This window comes from Lissotriton vulgaris, chromosome 4_1 (genome assembly GCF_964263255.1).
Source record: "Lissotriton vulgaris chromosome 4_1, aLisVul1.2, whole genome shotgun sequence".
Taxonomy (NCBI): domain Eukaryota; kingdom Metazoa; phylum Chordata; class Amphibia; order Caudata; family Salamandridae; genus Lissotriton; species Lissotriton vulgaris.
In genome coordinates this window covers 960179992-960200450 of record NC_141691.1, presented here as the reverse complement: position 1 = coordinate 960200450, position 20459 = coordinate 960179992, and the positions used below count along the sequence as shown (strand labels likewise).

At 45.9% G+C, this 20459-nt stretch overlaps 1 protein-coding gene across 1 annotated transcript in view; it reads right to left on the bottom strand.

Moving 5' to 3' along the window:
- The window catches only part of LOC147722756 (uncharacterized), a 529150-nt gene that overhangs the window by 94517 nt on the left and 414174 nt on the right, over positions 1-20459 (bottom strand). The window lies entirely within an intron of this gene.

Sequence of the window (20459 nt, the reverse complement as noted above, 5' to 3'; positions counted from 1 at the left end):
GTGTCCAAGTCCTCATGCAAAGTTCCCTTATAAACCCATATTACAGGTGTCCCGGATGGGGTGAGGTATTTACCGTATGTACCCAGAACATACAGATACTGTAGGGTATGGCATTTACTTGTTGTGGTGAATACCAGAAAATGTGAGTTTTCTCTGTAAAATGAGGAGTTGCACACAGAATTTGTTGTTTTCTACACCAAATGATGCATGTATCAGAATTTACAGCATATTTTTAGATAGTAGATTATGGCAGGTTTGACAAAATGTTTGCACAGGGATCAGAACTCAGTTAGGATCATGGCCTATTCTTGTGTGCAATGTGCTTTTACAATACCTTTCATTTGGATTAGAATGGCTTAGTTCAAGGTGATCTGAACGCACGCTTAAACACATTGATCAATATCTGGTGCTGTCGTATTACCAGGGTAGGCAACTCATCTTAACTGCTAACTTTTTTCTTAATCAAACCAGGGCATATTTTCTCCTGATTGTAATTTCTAATGACATCTTCTTACAATTGCAAAATTACTGTTATGTTCATAACCGTGGTGGGAGGCACCCAGAGTGAAGGGTGCCATTCACTCTTTTGTTTGTAGGCCATTGGGTGAAGTTCATAGTGACATATGTACAGGAAATTACATTAAATTATGATTTCTAAAGTGCACTGCTACCCAAGGGTGTCTAGGCGCTGACATCCAAACAAAAAGTAGGGCCAGGGAAGAGAAAACACCAGACATCAGTGAGGCACAAGAGAAGTGGAAGAGCGTATTAAGCTAATAATTAAAAAGCCAAGCCAAGTTTTAAGAGCTTTACGAAAAGTAAGCAGATTTTTTTTAGGTTTTGGGGGTTTGCGGCATCATATTCCAGAGCTTGGCAGTTGCCACTGCAAAATTCTTGCTCCCTAAGTAGCTCTTTTACACTTGGGAACAACCAAGTTAGCCTGGGAGGTGAATCTTAGGTTTCTGGCCGGGATGTAACGATGGAAGAGTTGCCTAATAGAAACTGGACCCTCAGAATGGAGGGCTTTAAAAGCTATACACAGGGATTTGAACGTAACCCTTTTATGAGCTGGAGCCAGTGGAGTAAGGGAAGAGACTTGGACACCGACTGATATTTTGAGATTCCCTAGAAGCAACCTGGCGGCCGCATTCTGGACCATTTGTAGTTTGTCCAGAGCGTTCTTATGGGCAGTCAGAAAGAGCCCATTGCTAAATTTTAGAAAAGACTAGTGCATTAGTCACCGTTTTATGTCGGTCCAGAGAGAAAAAAGGGAAAACCTTCCTGAGTGATTTAAACATGAAAAAACATGACGAGGTGATGGCATTGGCATGACCCACAAAGGAGAGTTTATCGTCAAACACAAAGAGACTGACAAACCTTGATCCCTAGTTTCAGGCAACCTGTGTGGTCTTTTTTCCACAACTGTGGCCTACAATGTATATTTGTATGCACACCTATTTATAATAATTTTATATTGAATGGCACAAATCTATTTTTTAATCAAAAACGTTGTTGTCTTCCAGCCCAGTCTACACAGTCTGGAGGGCAGAACATGCATGTCCTGCACAGCAGTGCTCTATTTCTGTACTGTACCCTTCCCAGGCACACATACAGCCAGTGCAGACTCACAACTCCTGCACTGTGCAGTCCTCTATATCTAACTTATGTAGGCCAAGGGGAAGCTAAGTACATAGTAGCAAAACTTTAAAAAGTTGTGTCACTGCAGTGACACAGATTAAAAAAGGCCTGTTCATTCTACTAATCACTATACGGTATGCTGCCACCACTGCATTGGTGCTGCTTGACTCTTGGTAAAGGCAGTAGACCTCCAGCATTTTTAGGTTTGCTCTTTGGGCGCCCCTCCAGGTCCATCAAGACAGCAATTTGTGAGACAGGCCTGTGTCATGGCACACATGAGCATGCCTGTGACAAAAAAGAATTAGCACCAGGGATCCAGACAATAATACAGTTGGGTACTCAGGGCAGGGATACACATCCATTATCATGCAGTAGAGTTTTCTGTCCCAACAGTATCTCATTGTATTTAGAAAATGTATATGTAGATGAGTGTATAATCCTTTCCAAGATAATGCGTATATGAGTATGGGAATATGACTTGAACGAAAAGTAGGTACATATATATTTTTTTACACTGAAAACCAAAGGTTAAAATAACGTTATGGTTAGGTGATATGTAACAACGTAACTTTTTAAACTTTAAACAGCACTGAAAATCATGAGTTATAGTTATAGTTATAATTATCTCAAGTAACTATCACTCGTGTCCTAAGGTAACTATAACTTGCTCCTAACCTTTATGGCCATGGGGCCACATATATTTTAAATGGGAGGTGGGCTGCATCGTCCCTCTCCCCAACCCTCCTGAGGCCCTGGGGAACTGATCCCTCAGGGCCTTATTTTTGTAAAGAGGGGGGCCATGTGGCCTTCTTCCCAAAGCCCCTGAGCCTTTAAAGGCCCTGGGGACCCCATGCTCCAAAGCCGTTTTTAAAAATGAAGGGGGGGGGCACACATCACCCGTACCAGATCCTTGATAGGTCCTGGGGACCCCATCTACCAGGTGCAGTTTTTGGCAGGATAGGGGCATGTGGCCCCCTTTCCTAGGCCACTCTTGGCCCCGGGGACACCAATTTAAATGGTGGGACATGGTGCCCACTCAGAGCACCCACCATAGACTCGATGGAGGCTGCAGAAGGAGCCTGAAGACCCCAAGGCCCAGCCAGCTCCTCACATCCACAGGGAGCAGCTAATAATGTTGCTTCCTGTGGACAGAAGAAATAATTAGATCTGTTCCCCTGCCCATATCACTGTGGGCAGGGAAACAGATCTAAAGTCTCATCCCAGCAGGCGGGAGCATTTTGGAAGCTTCTGCCCGTGGTGTTTGCTCCCACTTGGTGGGAGATTTAAAAAGCATTGGTAAATAAACTCATTAGGTTTCACCTATGTGATTAATAATAAGCAGTTTTTTTGTTGTAAGTTGTAGCTTGGTGAGCAGGTGAAAAAGTGTGAGGAAATAGTAAAAAAATAAAGTAGAAAAAGAAGCAGTCACCATATGTGTAAATTTATTGCATTCAAAACAGAGGGCTGAAGAAACAGGAAGTGCTGTGCGGCCGAGGTGTAAACTGGAGAATGAAAAAGCTGACCTTTGTCGGATCATCGATAAGATGTTGAGACCAGGTGAGGTAGTACAAATTAAAGTGGAGAGGGAAAATAAGTAGGAGGGGGAGGTAGAATTAAGCATTCAACAAGTGCGTTGTTTACGGTGAAAGAACCCCTAGCCAGGAGCACAACTTCCATTGGTGCATCAGGTGCATATTAAACCACAGAGGAATCTTGCCATTGTCTCAGTGCCTTTCTAAAAGTTTACAGAACCCGCATTTTCTCAAAAGAAGCTGGAAATTATCCATTTAGGTGATTGCAAAATTAAGTTCTGCTCTTTCACATGGGATGCTTCCTGACTCACAGTATTTCTTCTCCTTCATGAACCAAGACCAGACCCAAGATGTATAACATATAGAACATAGGTTAATGCAAAAAAACAATGTTAAGCTGGTTGCAATAGTTTCTTCTTTTTTAATCCATAAAATTTCATGCTTCAATATTTTATTCAACAAGTTCAAAGAGATGGTAATCCAGGCTTTTCTCTACAGCACATAGAGGTTCGAAATTTCTCATGACTCAACGTGGATGGTATAAACCCAATGCATTTTGGGCAAAACTGCACTTCGTCATGGGTAACTGGAGTGCAAGAAAAACTGCATCAGAAAAAACAATAACCAACCTATAATCATACTTTCTATTGTGAAAATTATTATTACCACTTGCCTGATAAATCTCTGTTCAGTTTTATAAGTTGAACCCTCTTACATGCACATCCAGTGTGATGTCATGAGTGATGTCACTGACCATGTCATGAGTGATGGAGTTTGTGATGTCATCAGCAGTGCATTGCGGGGGAGCGAGTTATACTTAGGTCTACTAACTATAACAGACGAATTTCTCTGGTTTTGTACAAGTGAAATGCCCAACTAACTATAATGTCCCTAAAATCTGTGTTTTTTTTCATTGAATTTTTTAAGCATTTTAAATGATAATTTCTAACTATAACATCCCTAAAACCTATGTATTTTTCAGAGAATTTCTAAGGTTTTTTCAAAGCTAATTTCTAACTATAATGTCCCTGAAACCTATTTTTTTCAGTGAATTTCAAAGGTTTTTTAAATGCTAGTTTCTAACTACAACACCACTGAACCTATGGTTCTTTCAGTGAATTTCAAAGATTTTTTAAGTAATTTCTAACTATGCCTACAGAGATAGGACATGTGCAGAAAGAGGAAGAAAGGCACAGAAAGAAGTGAGAGAAATGCAGAAAGAGACAACAGAAGTCCCGAAAGACGAAGAAAAGTGCATAAAGAAGCAAGAGATATGCAGAAAGAACCAAAAGAGGTATAGAAAGAGGCCTTGTTGCAAAGTCATCCTGTGCCCCCAACTTTTTACTGACTAGTACTGGTGGTAACTGACTCATACTAACCAGGCCCGGAGCCAGTGCTATGCTGAAAGACACTTAGAATACAGTGAAAACGCCTACATACACTTAGGTACACTATGGGTTGGGGTATCCCTGTGATTAGCATGACCTCCCCTGTAAGGCCCTAGTACATAGTAGGGCAGGGGGATTAAAACTACCTCTAACTCAGAGGTGCAGAAAGAGGGATCAGAGGCACAGGAAGAGGCAAGTGAAGTGCAGAAAGAGGCAGTAGTGGTACAGAAAGAGGCAGGAGGGATGCAGAAAGAAGGAAGAGAAATGCAGAAAGAGGCAAGAGAATTGCTGGAAGAAGCAACAGAGCTGTAGAAAGAAGCAAGAGAAGTGCAGAAGAAGGCAAGTGAGGTGCAGAAAGAAGCTAGAGCAGCACAGAAATAATCAACAGAGTTACAATAAGAGGAAAAGGGGGTGTAGAAAAAGTTAGGAGAGGTTTACAAAGAGGCAAGAGAGGTACAGAAAGAGGCAGGAGGGGTGCAGAAAGAAGGAAGAGAAGTGCAGAAAGAAGCAACAGAGGTGCTGAAAGAGGCGCAAATGGTGCAGAAAGAGCAAGAGAAGTGCAGAAAAAAGCAACGGGGGTACAGAAAGAGGCAGGAGGGGTAAAGAAAGAGGAGAGAGGAGTGCAGAAAGAAGCAAAAGAGGTGCCCAAAAGAAGCAAGTTGGATGCAGAAAGAGGCAAGAGCAGTGCAGAAAGAACCAAGAGAAGTGCAGAAAGAAGCAACAGAGGTGCAGAAGGAGGCAGAAGGGGTGCAGAAAGAAGAAAGAGAAGTGAAAAAGAAGCAACAGAGGTGAAAGTCACAAAGGGTGCCGAACGAGGCAAGAGAAGTGCAGAAAGAAGCAACAGAGATACAGAAAGAGGCAAGAGTGGTGCAGAAAGAGGGAAGACGGGTGTAGAAAGAGGCAAGAGAGAAACACAAAGAGGGAAGAGGGGTGCAGAAAGTGGCAGGTGGGATGCGGATAGAAGCAACAGAGGTGCCGAAAGAGGCAAGAGAGGTGCAGAAAGAAGTAAGTAAAGTGCAGAAAGAGGCCACAGAGATGCAGAAAGATGCAAGAGAGGTGCAGAAACAAGCAAGAGAAGTACAGAAAGAGGCAATAGAAGTGCAGAAAGAAGCAAAAGAGGGGTAGAAAGAGGCAAAAGAGGTGCAGAAAGAGGGACCAGGGGTACAGAAAGAGGCAAGAGAGATACACAAAGAGAACAGAGAGAGGTAAGAGTTCTACAGAAAATGCAACAGAGATGCTGAAAGAGGAAAGAGTGGTGCAGAAAGAGGGAAGAGAGGTGCAGAAAGAGGCAGGAGGGGTGCAGAAAGAGGCAAGAGAGGTGCGCAAAGAAGCAAGAGAATTGCTGGAAGAAGCAACAGAGCTGTAGAAAGAAGCAAGAGAAGTGCAGAAGGAGGCAAGTGAGGTGCAGAAAGAAGCTAGAGCAGCACAGAAATAATCAACAGAGGTACAATAAGAGGAAAAGGGGGTGTAGAAAAAGTTAGGAGAGGTTTACAAAGAGGCAAGAGAGGTACAGAAAGAGGCAGGAGGGGTGCAGAAAGAAGGAAGAGAAGTGCAGAAAGAAGCAACAGAGGTGCTGAAAGAGGCGCAAATGGTGCAGAAAGAGCAAGAGAAGTGCAGAAAAAAGCAACGGGGTACAGAAAGAGGCAGGAGGGGTAAAGAAAGAGGAGAGAGGAGTGCAGAAAGAAGCAAAAGAGGTGCTCAAAGAAGCAAGTTGGATGCAGAAAGAGGCAAGAGCAGTGCAGAAAGAACCAAAAGAAGTGCAGAAAGAAGCAACAGAGGTGCAGAAGGAGGCACAAGGGGTGCAGAAAGAAGAAAGAGAAGTGAAGAAAGAAGCAACAGAGGTGAAAGTCACAAAGGGTGCCGAACGAGGCAAGAGAAGTGCAGAAAGAAGCAACAGAGATACAGAAAGAGGCAAGAGTGGTGCAGAAAGAGGGAAGACGGGTGTAGAAAGAGGCAAGAGAGTTACACAAAGAGGGAAGAGGGGTGCAGAAAGTGGCAGGTGGGATGCGGATAGAAGCAACAGAGGTGCCGAAAGAGGCAAGAGAGGTGCAGAAAGAAGTAAGTAAAGTGCAGAAAGAGGCCACAGAGATGCAGAAAGATGCAAGAGAGGTGCAGAAACAAGCAAGAGAAGTACAGAAAGAGGCAATAGAAGTGCAGAAAGAAGCAAAAGAGGGGTAGAAAGAGGCAAAAGAGGTGCAGAAAGAGGCAAGAAATTTGCAGAAATAGGCAAGAGAGGTGCAGAAAGAGGGACCAGGGGTACAGAAAGAGGCAAGAGAGATACACAAAGAGAACAGAGAGAGGTAAGATTTCTACAGAAAATGCAACAGAGATGCTGAAAGAGGAAAGAGTGGTGCAGAAAGAGGGAAGAGAGGTGCAGAAAGAGGCAGGAGGGGTGCAGAAAGAGGCAAGAGAGGTGCGCAAAGAAGCAAGAGAGGTGCAGAAAGAGTCAATGCTAGTGGATAAAGTAGCAACAGAGGTACAGAAAGAGGCAAACGGGGTGCAGAAAGAGGCAGGAAAAGTGCAGAAAGAGGCAACATAGGTACAGAAAGAGGCAAGAGAGGTGCAGAAACAGGTAGGATGGATTAAGGCAGGATAGAAGGGAGCAGGGGTGCAGAAAGAGGCAAGAGAGGTGCAGCAAGAAAAAATAGGGGTACAGAAAGAGCCAAGAGAGGTGCAGAAAGAAGAAACAAAGGTGCAAAAAGAGGCAAGAGAACTGCAGAATGAACCAACAGATCTGCTGAAAGATGCAAAAGAGGTGCAGAAACAAGCAAGAAAAGTGCAGAATGGGTCAAGAGATCAGCAGAAAGAAGCAACAGAGGTACTAAAAGAGGCAAGTTAGGTGCAGAAGAGGCAAGCGAAGTGCAGAAAGAGGCAAGAGATCTGCATAAAAAAGCAACAGAGGTGCTGAAAAAGGTAAGTGAGAGAAGCAAGAGAGGTACAGAAAGAAGGAAGAAAAGTACAGAAAGAAGTAACAGAGGTGCTGAAAGAGGCACCAAGGGTGTATAAAGAGCATAAGAAGTGCAGAAAGAGGCAAGAGAGGTACAGAAAGAGGCAAGAGAGGTGCAGAAACAGGCAGGAATGATGCGGAAAGAGGGAGCAGGGGTGCAGAAAGAGGCAAGAGAGGTGCAGAAAGAGAAAAGAAGGGTGCAAAAAGAGGCATGAGATCAACAGAAAAAAGAAACAGGTGCTGAAAGAGGCCAGTGAGGTGCAGAAAGGGGAAAGAGATCTGCGGAAAAAAAGCATAGAGGGGTGCTGAAAGAGGCAAGTGAGGTATGCAAAGAAGCGAAAGAGGGCCAGAAAGAGGCAATAGAAGTGCATAGAGTAGCAACAGAGGTACAGAAAGAGGCAAACGGGGTACATAAAGAGGCAGGAAAAGTACAGAAAGAGGCCACAGAGGTACAGAAAGAGGTAAGAGAGGTGCAGAAACAGGCAGGAATGATGCAGAAAGGGGGAGCAGGGGTGTAGAAAGAGGCAAGAGGGGTGCAGAAAGAAGCAACAAAGGTGCAAAAATTGGCAAGAGAACTGCAGAAAAAGCAACAGAGGTACTGAAAGAGGCAACAGAGGTACAGAAAGAGGCAAGATGGGTGCAGAAGCAGGCAGGAAAGGTGCAGAAAGAGGGAAGAGAGGTATAGAAAGAGGCAAGAGAGTTGCACAAAGAGGGAAGAGGGGTGCAGAAAGAGGCAGGAGGGCTGCAGAAAGAAGCAACAGAGGTGCTGAAAGAGGCAAGAGAGGTGCTGAAAGAGGCATGTGAGGTGCAACAAGAAGCAAGACATCTGCAAATAAAAGCGGCAAGAGAGGTACAGAAAGAAGAAACAAAGGTGCAAAAAGAGGCAAGAGAACTGCAGAATGAACCAACAGATGTGCTGAAAGATGCAAGAGAGGTGCAGAAACAAGCAAGAAAAGTGCAGAAATGGGCAAGAGATCTGCAGAAAGAAGCAACAGAGTCACAGGAAGAGGCAAGTTAGGTGCAGAAGAGGCAAGCAAAGTACAGAAAGAAGCAAGAGAGGTACTGAAAGAAGGAAGAGAAGTACAGAAAGAAGTAACAGAGGTGCTGATAGAGGCACCAAGGGTGTATAAAGAGCATAAGAAGTGCAGAAAGAGGCAACAGAGGCACAGAAAGAGGCAAGAGAGGTGCAGAAACAGACAGGAAAGATACAGAAAGACAGAGCAGGGGTGCAGAAAGAGAAAAGAAGGGTGCAGAAAAAGGCATGAGATCAACAAAAAAAAGAAACAGAGGTGCTGAAAGAGGCAAGTGAGGTGCAGAAAGGGGGAGGAAATCCGCGGAAAAAAGCATAGAGGGGTGCTGAAAGAGGCAAGTGAGGTATGCAAAGAAGCAAAGGAGGACCAGAAAGAGGCAATAGAAGTGCATAGAGTAGTAACAGAGGTACAGAAAGAGGCAAACAGGTACATAAAGAGGCAGGAAAAGTACAGAAAGAGGCAACCGAGGTACAGAAAGAGGCAAGAGAGGTGCAGAAACAGGCAGGAATGATACAGAAAGGGGGAGCAGGGGTGTAGAAAGAGGCAAGAGGGGTGCAGAAAGAGAAAAGAGGGGTGCAGAAAGAGCCAAGAGAGGTGCAGAAAGAAGCAACAAAGGTGTAAAAAGAGGCACGAGAACTGCAGAAAAAGCAACAGAGGTACTGAAAGAGGCAACAGAGGTACAGAAAGAGGCAAGATGGGTGCAGAAACAGGCAGGAAAGGTGCAGAAAGAGGGAAGAGAGGTATAGAAAGAGGCAAGAGAGTTGCACAAAGAGGGAAGAGGGGTGCAGAAAGAGGCAGGAGGGCTGCGGAAAGAAGAAAGATAGGAGAAGAAAGAAGGAAGAGAAGTACAGAAAGAGGCAACAGAGGTACAGAAAGAGGCAAGAGAGGTGTAGAAACAGGCTGGAATGATGCAGAAAGAGGGAGCAGGGGTGTAGAAAGAGGAAAGAGAACTGCAGAAAAAGCAACAGAGGTACTGAAAGAGGCAACAGAGGTACAGAAAGAGGCAAGATAGCTGCACAAACAGGCAGGAAAGGTGCAGAAAGAGGGAAGAGAGGTATAGAAAGAGGCAAGAGAGTTGCACAAAGAGGGAAGAGGGGTGCGGAAAGAGGCAGGAGGGCTGCAGAAAGAAGCAACAGAGGTGCCGAAAGAGGCAAGAGAGGTGCTGCAAGAGGCAAGTGAGGTGCAACAAGAAGCAAGACATCTGCAAATAAAAGCAACAGGGGTGCTGAAAGAGGCAAGTGAGGTGCAGAAAGAAGCAAGATAGGAGCAGAAAGAAGTAAGAGAAGTACAGAAAGAAGTAACAGAGGTGCTGAAAGAGGCACCAAGGGTGTATAAAGAGCATAAGAAGTGCAGAAAGAGGCAAGAGAGGTACAGAAAGAGGCAAGAGAGGTGCAGAAACAGGCAGGAATGATGCAGAAAAAGGGAGCAGGGGTGTAGAAAGAGGCAAGAGAGGTACAGAAAGAGAAAAGAGGGGTATAGAAAGAAGCATGAGATCAACAGAAAAAGAAACAGAGGTGCTGAAAGAGGCAAGTGAGGTGCAGAAAGGGGAAAGAGATCTGCGGAAAAAAGCATAGAGGGGTGCTGAAAGAGGCAAGTGAGGTATGCAAAGAAGCAAAAGAGGGCCAGAAAGAGGCAATAGAAGTGCATAGAGTAGCAACAGAGGTACAGAAAGAGGCAAACGGGGTACATAAAGAGGCAGGAAAAGTACAGAAAGAGGCCACCGAGGTACAGAAAGAGGCAAGAGAGGTGCAGAAACAGGCAGGAATGATGCAGAAAGAGGGAGCAGGGGTGTAGAAAGAGGCAAAAGGGGGGCAGAAAGAGAAAAGAGGGGTGCAGACAGAACCAAGAGAGGTGCAGAAAGAAGCAACAAAGGTGCAAAAAGAGGCAAGAGAACTGCAGAAAAAGCAACAGAGGTACTGAAAGAGGCAACAGAGGTACAGAAAGATGTAAGATAGGTGCAGAAACAGGCAGGAAAGGTGCAGAAAGGGGGAAGAGAGGTGCAGAAAGAGGCAAGAGAACTGCAGAAAGAAGCAAGATAAGGAGAAGAAAGAAGTAACAGAGGTGCTGAAAGAGGCACAAAGGGTGTAAAAAGAGCATAAGAAGTGCAGAAAGAGGCAAGAGAGGTACAGAAAGAGGCAAGAGAGGTGCAGAAACAGGCAGGAATGATGCAGAAAAAGGGAGCAGGGGTGCAGAAAGAGGCAAGAGAGGTACAAAAAGAGAAAAGAGGGGTATAGAAAGAAGCATGAGATCAACAGAAAAAAGAAACAGAGGTGCTGAAAGAGGCAAGTGAGGTGCAGAAAGGGGAAAGAGATCTGCGGAAAAAAGCATAGAGGGGTGCTGAAAGAGGCAAGTGAGGTATGCAAAGAAGCAAAAGAGGGACAGAAAGAGGCAAAAGAAGTTTATAGAGTAGCAACAGAGGTACAGAAAGAGGCAAACGGGGTACAGAAAGAGGCAGGAAAAGTACAGGAAGAGGCAACTGAGGTCAAGAAAGAGGCAAGAGAGGTACAGAAACAGGAAGGAATGATGCAGAAAAAGGGAGCAGGGGTGTAGAAAGAGGCAAGAGGGGTGCAGAAAGAGAAAAGAGGGTTGCAGAAAGAGCCAAGAGAGGTGCAGAAAGAAGCAACAAAGGTGCAAACAGAGGCAAGAGAACTGCAGAAAAAGCAACAGAGGTACTGAAAGAGGCAAGTTAGGTGCAGAAAGAGGCAAGAGATCTGCAAAAAAAGCAACAGAGGTGCTGAAAGAGGCAAGTGAGGTGCAGAAAGAAGCAAGAGAGGTACAGAAAGAAGGAAGAGAAGTGCAGAAAGAAGTAACAGAGGTGCTGAAAGAGGCACCAATGGTGTAGAAAGAGCAAGCTAAATGGAGAAAGAGGCAAGAGAGGTGCATAAAGTAGCAAAAGGGGTGCAAAAAGAGGCAAGAAAATTGCAGAAAGAGGCAACAGAGGTACATAAAGAGACAAGATAGGTGCAGAAACAGGCAGGAAAGGTGCAAAAAGAGGGTAAGAGGTATAGAAAGAGGCAAGAGAGTTGCACAAAGAGGGATGAGGGGTGCAGAAAGAGGTGCTGAAAGAGGTACCAATGGTGTAGAAAGAGCAAGAGAGTGCAGAAAGAGGCAAGAGAGGTGACTAAAGTAGCAAAAGTGGTACAGAAAGAGGCAAGAAAAGTGCAGAAAGAGGCAACAGAGGTACAGAAAGAGGCAAGATAAGTGCTGAAACAGGCAGGAAAGGTGCAGAAAGAGGGAAGAGAGGTACAGAATGAGGCAAGTGAGTTGCGCAAAGAGGGAAGAGGGGTACAGAAAGAGGCAGTAGGGGTGCAGAAAGAAGGAACAGAGGTGCCGAAAGAGGCAAGAGAGGTGCAGAAAGAGGGAAGAGAGGTATAGAAAGAGGCAAGAGAATTGCACAAAGAGGGAAGAGGGGTGCTGAAAGAGGCAGGAGGGCTGCAGAAAGAAGCAACAGAGGTGCTGAAAGAGGCAAGAGAGGTGCTGAAAGAGGCAAGTGAGGTGCAAAAAGAAGCAAGGCATCTGCAAAAAAAGCAACAGGGGTGCTGAAAGAGGCAAGTGAGGTGCAGAAAGAAGCAAGATAGGAGCATAAAGAAGGAAGAGAAGTACAGAAAGAAGTAACAGAGGTGCTGAAAGAGGCACCAAGGGTGTAGAAAGAGCATCAGTAGTGCAGAAAGAGGCAGGAAAAGTACAGAAAGAGGCAACAGAGGTGCAGAAATAAGCAAGATAGGAGCAGAAAGAAGGAAGAGATGTGCAGAAAGAAGTAACAGAGGTGCTGAAAGAGGCGCCAATGGTGTAGAAAGAGCAAAAGAAGTGCAGAAAGAAACAACAGAGGTGCAAAAAGAGGCAAGAGTGGTGCAGAAAGAGGGAAGAGAGGTGTAGAAAGAGGTTAGAGAGCTGCACAAAGAGGGAAGACGGTGCAGAAAAAGGCACGAGGGGTGCAGAAACATGCGAGAGAAGTGCATAAAGAGGCAAGAGAATTGCTGAAAGAAGCTACAGAGGTGTAGAAAGAAGCAATTGAAGTGCAGAAAGAGGCAAAAAAGGTACAGAAAGAGGGAAGACGAGTACATAAAGAAACAAAAGAAGTGCAGAAAGAAGGAACAGAGGTGCAAAAAGAGGCCAAAGGGATGCAGAACAGAAAAAGGCAAGAGAGGTGCAGAAAGAGGGAAGAAGGGTGCAGAATGAGGCAAGAGGGGTACAGAAAGAAGCAAATGAAGTACAGAAAGAGGCAACAGATGTGCAGAAAGAGAGAAGAGAGGTGCAGTAAGAGGCAAGAGATATGCATAAAAAAGGCAACAGAGGTGCTGAAAGGGGCATGTGAGGTGCAGAAAGAAGCAAGAGAAGTGCAGAAAGAAGGAAGAGAAGTGCAGAAAGAGGTGCTGAAAGAGGTACCAATGGTGTAGAAAGAGCAAGAGAAGTACAGAAAGAGGCAAGAGAGGTGAATAAAGTAGCAAAAGGGGTACAGAAAGAGGCAAGAAAAGTGCAGAAAGAGGCAACAGAGGTACAGAAAGAGGCAAGATAGGTGCTGAAACAGGCAGGAAATGTGCAGAAAGAGGGAAGAGAGGTATAGAATGAGGCAAGAGAGTTGCACAAAGAGGGAAGAGGGGTACAGAAACAAGCAGTAGGGGTGCAGAAAGAAGCAACAGAGGCGCCGAAAGAGACAAGAGAGGTGCAGAAAGAAGCAAGAGATCTGCAGAAAAAAGTAGCAGAGGTGCTAAAAGAGGCAAGTGAGGTGCAAAAAGAAGCAAGACATCTGCAAAAAAAAGCAACAGGGGTGCTGAAAGAGGCAAGTGACGTGCAGAAAGAAGGAATAGAAGTGCAGAAAGAAGTAACAGAGGTGCTGAAAGAGGCACCAAGGGTGTAGAAAGAGCATCAGAAGTGCAGAAAGAGGCAGGAAAGGTGCAGAAAGAGGCAACAGAGGTACAGAAAGAATCAAGAGAGGTGCAGAAACAGGCAGGAATGATGAAGAAAGAGGGAGCAGGGGTGTAGAAAGAGGCAAGAGGGGTGCAGAAAGAGAAAAGTGGGGAGCAGAAAGAGAAAAGAGGGGTGCAGAAAGAGCAAAGAGAGGTGCAGAAAGAAGCAACAAAGGTGCACAAAGAGGCAAGAGAACTGCAGAAAAAGCAACAGAGGTACTGAAAGAGGCAAGTTAGGTGCAGAAAGAGGCAAGAGATCTGCAAAAAAAGCAACAGAGGTGCTGAAAGAGGCAAGTGAGGTGCAGAAAGAAGCAAGAGAGGTACAGAAAAAAGGAAGAGAAGTGCAGAAAGAAGTAACAGAGGTGCTGAAAGAGGCACCAATGGTGTAGAAAGAGCAAGAGAAGTGGAGAAAGAGGCAAGAGAGGTGCATAAAGTAGCAAAAGGGGTGCAAAAAGAGGCAAGAACATTGCAGAAAGAGGCAACAGAGGTACATAAAGAGACAAGATAGGTGCAGAAACAGGCAGGAAAGGTGCAGAAAGAGGGAAGAGAGGTATAGAAAGAGGCAAGAGAGTTGCACAAAAAGGGATGAGGGATGCAGAAAGAGGTGCTGAAAGAGGTACCAATGGTGTAGAAAGAGCAAGAGAAGGAAGTGCAGGAAGAGGCAAGAGAGGTGAATAAAGTAGCAAAAGGGGTACAGAAAGAGGCAAGAAAAGTGCAGAAAGAGGCAACAGAGGTATAGAAAGAGGCAAGATAGGTGCTGAAACAGGCAGGAAATGTGCAGAAAGAGGGAAGAGAGGTATAGAATGAGGCAAGAGAGTTGCGCAAAGAGGGAAGAGGGGTACAGAAAGAGGCAGTAGGGGTGCAGAAAGAAGCAACAGAGGTGCCGAAAGAGGCAACAGAGGTGCTGAAAGAGGCAAGTGAGGTGCAGAAAGAAGCAAGATAGGAGCATAAAGAAGGAAGAGAAGTACAGAAAGAAGTAACAGAGGTGCTGAAAGAGGCACCAAGGGTGTAGAAATAGCATCAGAAGTGCAGAAAGAGGCAGGAAAAGTACAGAAAGAGGTAACAGAGGTGCAGAAATAAGCAAGATAGGAGCAGAAAGAAGGAAGAGATGTGCAGAATGAAGTAACAGAGGTGCTGAAAGAGGCACCAAAGGTGTAGAAAGAGCAAAAGAAGTGCAGAAAGAAACAACAGAGGTGCAAAAAGAGCAAGAGTGATGCAGAAAGAGGGAAGAGAGGTGTAGAAAGAGGTTAGAGAGCTGCACAAAGAGGGAAGACGGTGCAGAAAGAGGCACGAGGGGTGCAGAAACATGCGAGAGAAGTGCATAAAGAGGCAAGAGAATTGCTGAAAGAAGCTACAGAGGTGTGGAAAGAAGCAATTGAAGTGCAGAAAGAGGCAAGAAAGGTACAGAAAGAGGGAAGACGAGTACATAAAGAAACAAAAGAAGTGCAGAAAGAAGGAACAGAGGTGCAAAAAGAGGCCAAAGGGTTGCAGAACAGAAAAAGGCAAGAGGGGTGCAGAAAGAGGAAAGAAGGGTGCAGAATGAGGCAAGAGGGGTACAGAAAGAAGCAAATGAAGTACAGAAAGAGGCAACAGATGTGCAGAAAGAGAGAAGAGAGGTGCAGTAAGGCAAGAGATCTGCATAATAAAAGCAACAGAGGTGCTGAAAGGGGCATGTGAGGTGCATAAAGAAGCAAGGGAAGTGCAGAAAGAAGGAAGAGAAGTGCAGAAAGAGGTTCTGAAAGAGGTACCAATTCTGTAGAAAGAGCAAGAGAAGTGCAGAAAGAGGCAAGAGAGGTGAATAAAGTAGCAAAAGGGGTACAGAAAGAGGCAAGAAAAGTGCAGAAAGAGGCAACAGAGGTACAGAAAGAGGCAAGATAGGTGCTGAAACAGGCAGGAAAGGTGCAGAAAGAGGGAAGAGAGGTATAGAATGAGGCAAGAGAGTTGCACAAAGAGGGAAGAGGGGTACAGAAAGAGGCAGTAGGGGTGCAGAAAGAAGCAACAGAGGTGCCGAAAGAGACAAGAGAGGTGCAGAAAGAAGCAAGAGATTTGCAGAAAAAAGTAGCAGAGGTGCTAAAAGAGGCAAGTGAGGTACAAAAAGAAGCAAGACATCTGCAAAAAAAAGCAACAGGGGTGCTGAAAGAGGCAAGTGAGGTGCAGAAAGAAGGAAGAGAAGTGCAGAAAGAAGTAACAGAGGTGCTGAAAGAGGCACCAAGGGTGTAGAAAGAGCATCAGAAGTGCAGAAAGAGGCAGGAAAAGTGCAGAAAGAGGCAACAGAGGTACAGAAAGAATCAAGAGAGGTGAAGAAACAGGCAGGAATGATGAAGAAAGAGGGAGCGGGGTGCAGAAAGAAGCAAGAGAGGTGCAGAAAGAGAAAAGAGGGGTGCAGAAAGAAGCATGAGATATACAGAAAAAAGAAACAGAGGTACTGAAAAAGGCAAGTGAGGTGCAGAAAGGGGAAAGAGATCTGGAGAAAAAAGCATAGAGGGGTGCTGAAAGAGGCAACTGAGGTGCGTAAAGAGCAAGAGAGGTGCAGAGAGAGGCAATAGAAGTGCAGAAAGAGGCAGGAAAAATGCAGAAAGATGCAATAGAGCTACAGAAAGAAGCAAGAGAGGTGCAGAAACAGGCAGGAATGATGCAGAAAGAGGGGGCAGGGGTGCAGAAAGAGGCAAGAAAGGTGCAGAAAGAAAAAAGGAGTGCAGAAAGAGCCAAGAGAAGGGCAGAAAGAGGCAACAAAGGTACAAAAAGAGGCAAGAGAACTGCAGAATGAACCAACAGAGGTGCTGAAAGATGCAAGAGAGGTGCAGAAACAAGCAAGAAAAGTGCAGAAAGAGGCAAGAGATCTGTAGAGAAAGAAACAGAGGTGCTGAATGAGGCAAGTGAGGTGCAGAAAGAAGCAAGATAGGAGCAAAAAGAAGGACGAAAAGTACAAAAAGAAGTAACAGAGATGCTGAAAGAGGCGCCAAAGGTGTAGAAAGAGCATGGGAAGTGCAGAAAGAGGCAAGAGAGGTACAGAAAGAGGCAAGAGAGGTGCTGAAACAGGCAAGTGAGGTACAGAAAGAGGCAAGAGATCTGCAGAAAAAGCAACAGAAATGCTGAAAGAGGCAAGTCAGCTGCAGAAAAAAGCACAAGATCTGCAGAAAGAAGCAAGAGGGGAACAGAAAGAGGAGAGAGAAGTGCGGAAAAAAGCAAAAGAGGTGATCAAAGAGGCAAGAGGGATGCAGAAAGAGGCAAGGGCAGTGCAGAAAGAACCAAGAGAAGTGCAGAAAGAAGAAATAGAGGTACTGAAAGAGGCATGAAGGGTGCAGAAAGAGGCAAGAGAAGTACAGAAAGAAACAACAGAGGTACAAAAAGAGGCAAGAGTGGTGCAGAAAGAGGGAAGAGAGATGTAGAAAGAGGTTAGAGAGTTGCACAAAGAGGGAAGACAGTGCAGAAAGAGGCACGAGGGGTGCAGAAACAGGCAAGAGAAGTGCATAAAGAGGCAAGAGAATTGCTGAAAGAAGCTACAGAGGTGTAGAAAGAAGCAAGTGAAGTGTAGAAAGAGGCAAGTGATATGCAGAAACAGGCAAGAAAGGTACAGAAAGAGGGAAGACAAGTGCATAAAGAGACAGCAGGGGTACAGAAAGAAGCAAGACAGCTGCAGAAAGAACCATGGAAAGTATAAAATGAATCAACAGAGGTGCAAAAGGAGACAAGAGAACTGCAGTGAGAGCCAAGAGAGGTGCAGAAACAGGCAGAAGAGGTACAGAAATATGGAACAGTGGTGCAGACAAAGGCAAGATAGGTGCAGAAACAGGTAAACAAGATGTAGAAAGAGGCAAGAGGGGTGCAAACATTTGCAACAGAGGTGCAGAAACAAGCAAGAACAGTGCAAAAGAACCAACAGAGGTGCAACAAGAGGCAAGTGAGTTGCAGAAAGATGGAACAGGTGGGCATACTGAGGCAAGTGAGGTGCAGAAAGAGGGAAGAGGGGTTTAGAAAAAGGCAAGAGGAATGCAGAAATCTGAAACAGAGGTGCAGGAAGAATCTATAGCAGTGCTGAAAGAACAAACAGAGGTGCAGAAAGAGGCAAGAGGGGTACAGAAAGAGACAGGAGGGGTGGAGAAAGAGGAAGAGAACTGCAGAAAGAAGCATCAAAGGTGCTGAAAGAGGCACAAAGGTTGCAGAAAGAGACAAACAGGTGAAGTAAGAAAGAACAGAGGTACAGAAAGAAGCATGAGTGATGCAGAAAGAGGAAAGAGAGGCGCAGAAAGAGGCAAGAGAGTTGCACAAAGAGGGAACAGGGATGCGGAAAGAGGAAGGAGGGTTGCATGAAGAAGCAAGTGAGTTGCAGAAAGAGGCAAGAGAGGTGCAGAAAGAAGCAAGAGAGTTACAGAAAGTGAAGTGCAGAAGGAGGCAAGAGAACTGCAGAAAGAGGCAACAGAAGTGCAGAAAGAGGGAAGATGGGTGGAAAGAGAGGCATGAGCGGTACAGAAAGAAGCAAGACAGGTGCAGAAAGAAACAAAAGAAGTGCAGAAAGAAGGAACAGAGGTGCAAAAAGAGGCCAAAAGCGTGCAGAACAGAAAAGGGCAAGAGAGGTGCAGAAAGAGGGAAGAAGGGTGCAGAAAGAGACAAGAGGGGTACAGAAAGAAGCAAATGAAGTGCAGAAAGAGGCACCAGATGTGCAGAAAGAGGGAAGAGAGGTGCAGAAAGTGGAAGAGATGTGCAGAAAGAGGCAAGAGAAGTGCAGAAAAAGAAAGAAATGTGCAGAAAGAAGCAACAGAAATGCAGAAAGAGGCAAGAGAGGCGCAGAAGGAAGCAAGAGTGGTGTGCACACCATTAGTACCAATTTACACTCACATTTAGCAATAAGTAAGAAGTGACCATTCTAGGTTTTCACTTGTCACAGCATTTTTGGTAACGTTTCAGACGTTTGAGCTAGAAACAAGGTTTTTTTGTTCATATCTGCAGATTAGGGAGATTATGATTAATTATGTGGCTAATGCAGAAAATGAATAATTGTGCGAAAGTCAGTGCAGCCAAACAGTCGCATACTTCCAGTGGCCATGATCATACCTTTGACTAGGTCCACAAGTGGTCCTCAGTGATTCCTTCTTTTTCAGTCTCACTGAGTTCATTGGTGAGATTCTATGGAAACGAGGAAGACTAAACTTGACATTACCACTCCACAATACAGACTACCATACCCCAAATTTACTCTCCATAACACATAATCTCACTCTACATAATTCCAATCACTAAATACCACATACTTTCTATCCTCATAATTTCACTGCACAACATACCACATAACTCCACTACACACAATGTACATCCACCCCACTCCAAAAAACTTTTACATTTATAACGCCAATAGCACTAATTCTTGCAAATGCGAAACCTATTACATTGCAAACACGTCTTTAATTAGTAGTTGCGTTTACAGAGTAGTGGAGAAAGAGTGCTGGACCTCCAACCAGCGCTCAGGAATTCCAATGCGTAGGACTTACAGGAGGTACCTGGAGGGTTTCTTTCCCCCAAAGTCCCTCAGGAGTAAATTGGACTTCATCCCCATCCTGATGTCTGCCAGGAGGCGCGTTTGCAGAGTGGTGGAGAAAGGGGGGCATGGCCTCCGAGGCCGTTTTAGCAATCCCACTGTGTGGGACCTACTGGAGGTAACAAGAGGGGTACTTGGCCCCCAAGGACATCTTTGGGGGCCAACTACCCCTCCTATTACCTCCAGTAAGTCCCACGCAGCAGGATTGCTAAGTTCTCATAGCAGGCCACGCCCCTTTGCCCAGCACTCTGCAAACGCATTCCCTGGTACTCTCTTGGATGGGGATTGAAGTCCACTTTGCTGCTGGGGGTCCTTTAGGGGCAAACTAGCCTACCTCTTACCTCCAGTAAGCCCCACACAGTGAGATTGCTGAGAGGTGGACAAAGGCCATGCCCCCTTTCCCCACCACTCTGCAAACGCACTTCCTGGCATGTTCTAAGTTGGGGTATTAAGTCCCCTACATTCCTGAGGGTCCCTGGGGGCGAACTAGCCCACCAGGTATCTCCAGTAAGCGCCTCATACCTGGATTGCTGAGAGTGGTCCAAGGCCACGCCCTCTTCTTACACCACTCAGCAAATGAGGCTCCTGGCTCACCGCTGCTTGGTGGATGAAGTCTACTTGTGTCCTAAGGTCCTCAGGACACAAGAGGACCTCATCGCCCCACCACCAGTGCGCCTAAAGAAGCGTTTGCAGAGTGGTGTGAAAAGGTACATGGCCTTGGACCACCTCTAACAATCCCACTGTGCAGCGCTTACTCGAGGTAAATGGTGGGTTAGTTGGCCCCCGGGGACCCTCAATATTCAAGGGGGCTTAATTCCCTAACACAGAACGCGCCAGGAGGTACGTTTTCACAGTGGTGCAAGGAGGGGGCGGAGCCTTCGGTGAGATGCCGGCTTTTCTTTTTTATATATATTTTTAGGAGGGGGCTTTGTGGCCCCCCCTTATTTTACTATTTTTTGGGCCCTGGGTAACCCATCCCCCAGGGCCTGACCTCATTTTTTTAGTTTAAAAAACAAAACGGGAAGGGGGCCATGTGGCCCCCCTTCCCAGGGTCACTATTGGCCCCGGGGACTCCATCCCCGGGGCCTGGCCTCATTAAAAAAAAATATGTATAAGGGAGGGGTGCCGCTTGGCCCTCCTTCCCTGGGCCACTATTGGCTCTGGGGACCCCCTCCCCCGGGGCCTAACCAGACTTTTTATTTTTATTTTTATGGAGGAGGGCCGCATGGCCCCCCTCCCGGGCCACTTCTGGCCCCAGGAACCCCATCTCCCGGGACCTGGCCTCAGCGTTGGGAATGCTGGGTGGGCCCCAATGCCCCCACTGTCCCCAGGGCTTGGGGGAGCCCGTAAGGCCCCCACCTCATTATTTAAAGAAGCCCCGGGGAGGTGGTGGTCCCTGGGGGGCCCCGTGGCCCCCCTCATTATTTAAAGAAGCCCTGGGGAGGTGGTGGTCCCGGGGCTTAGGGGGCCCGCAAGGCCCCCA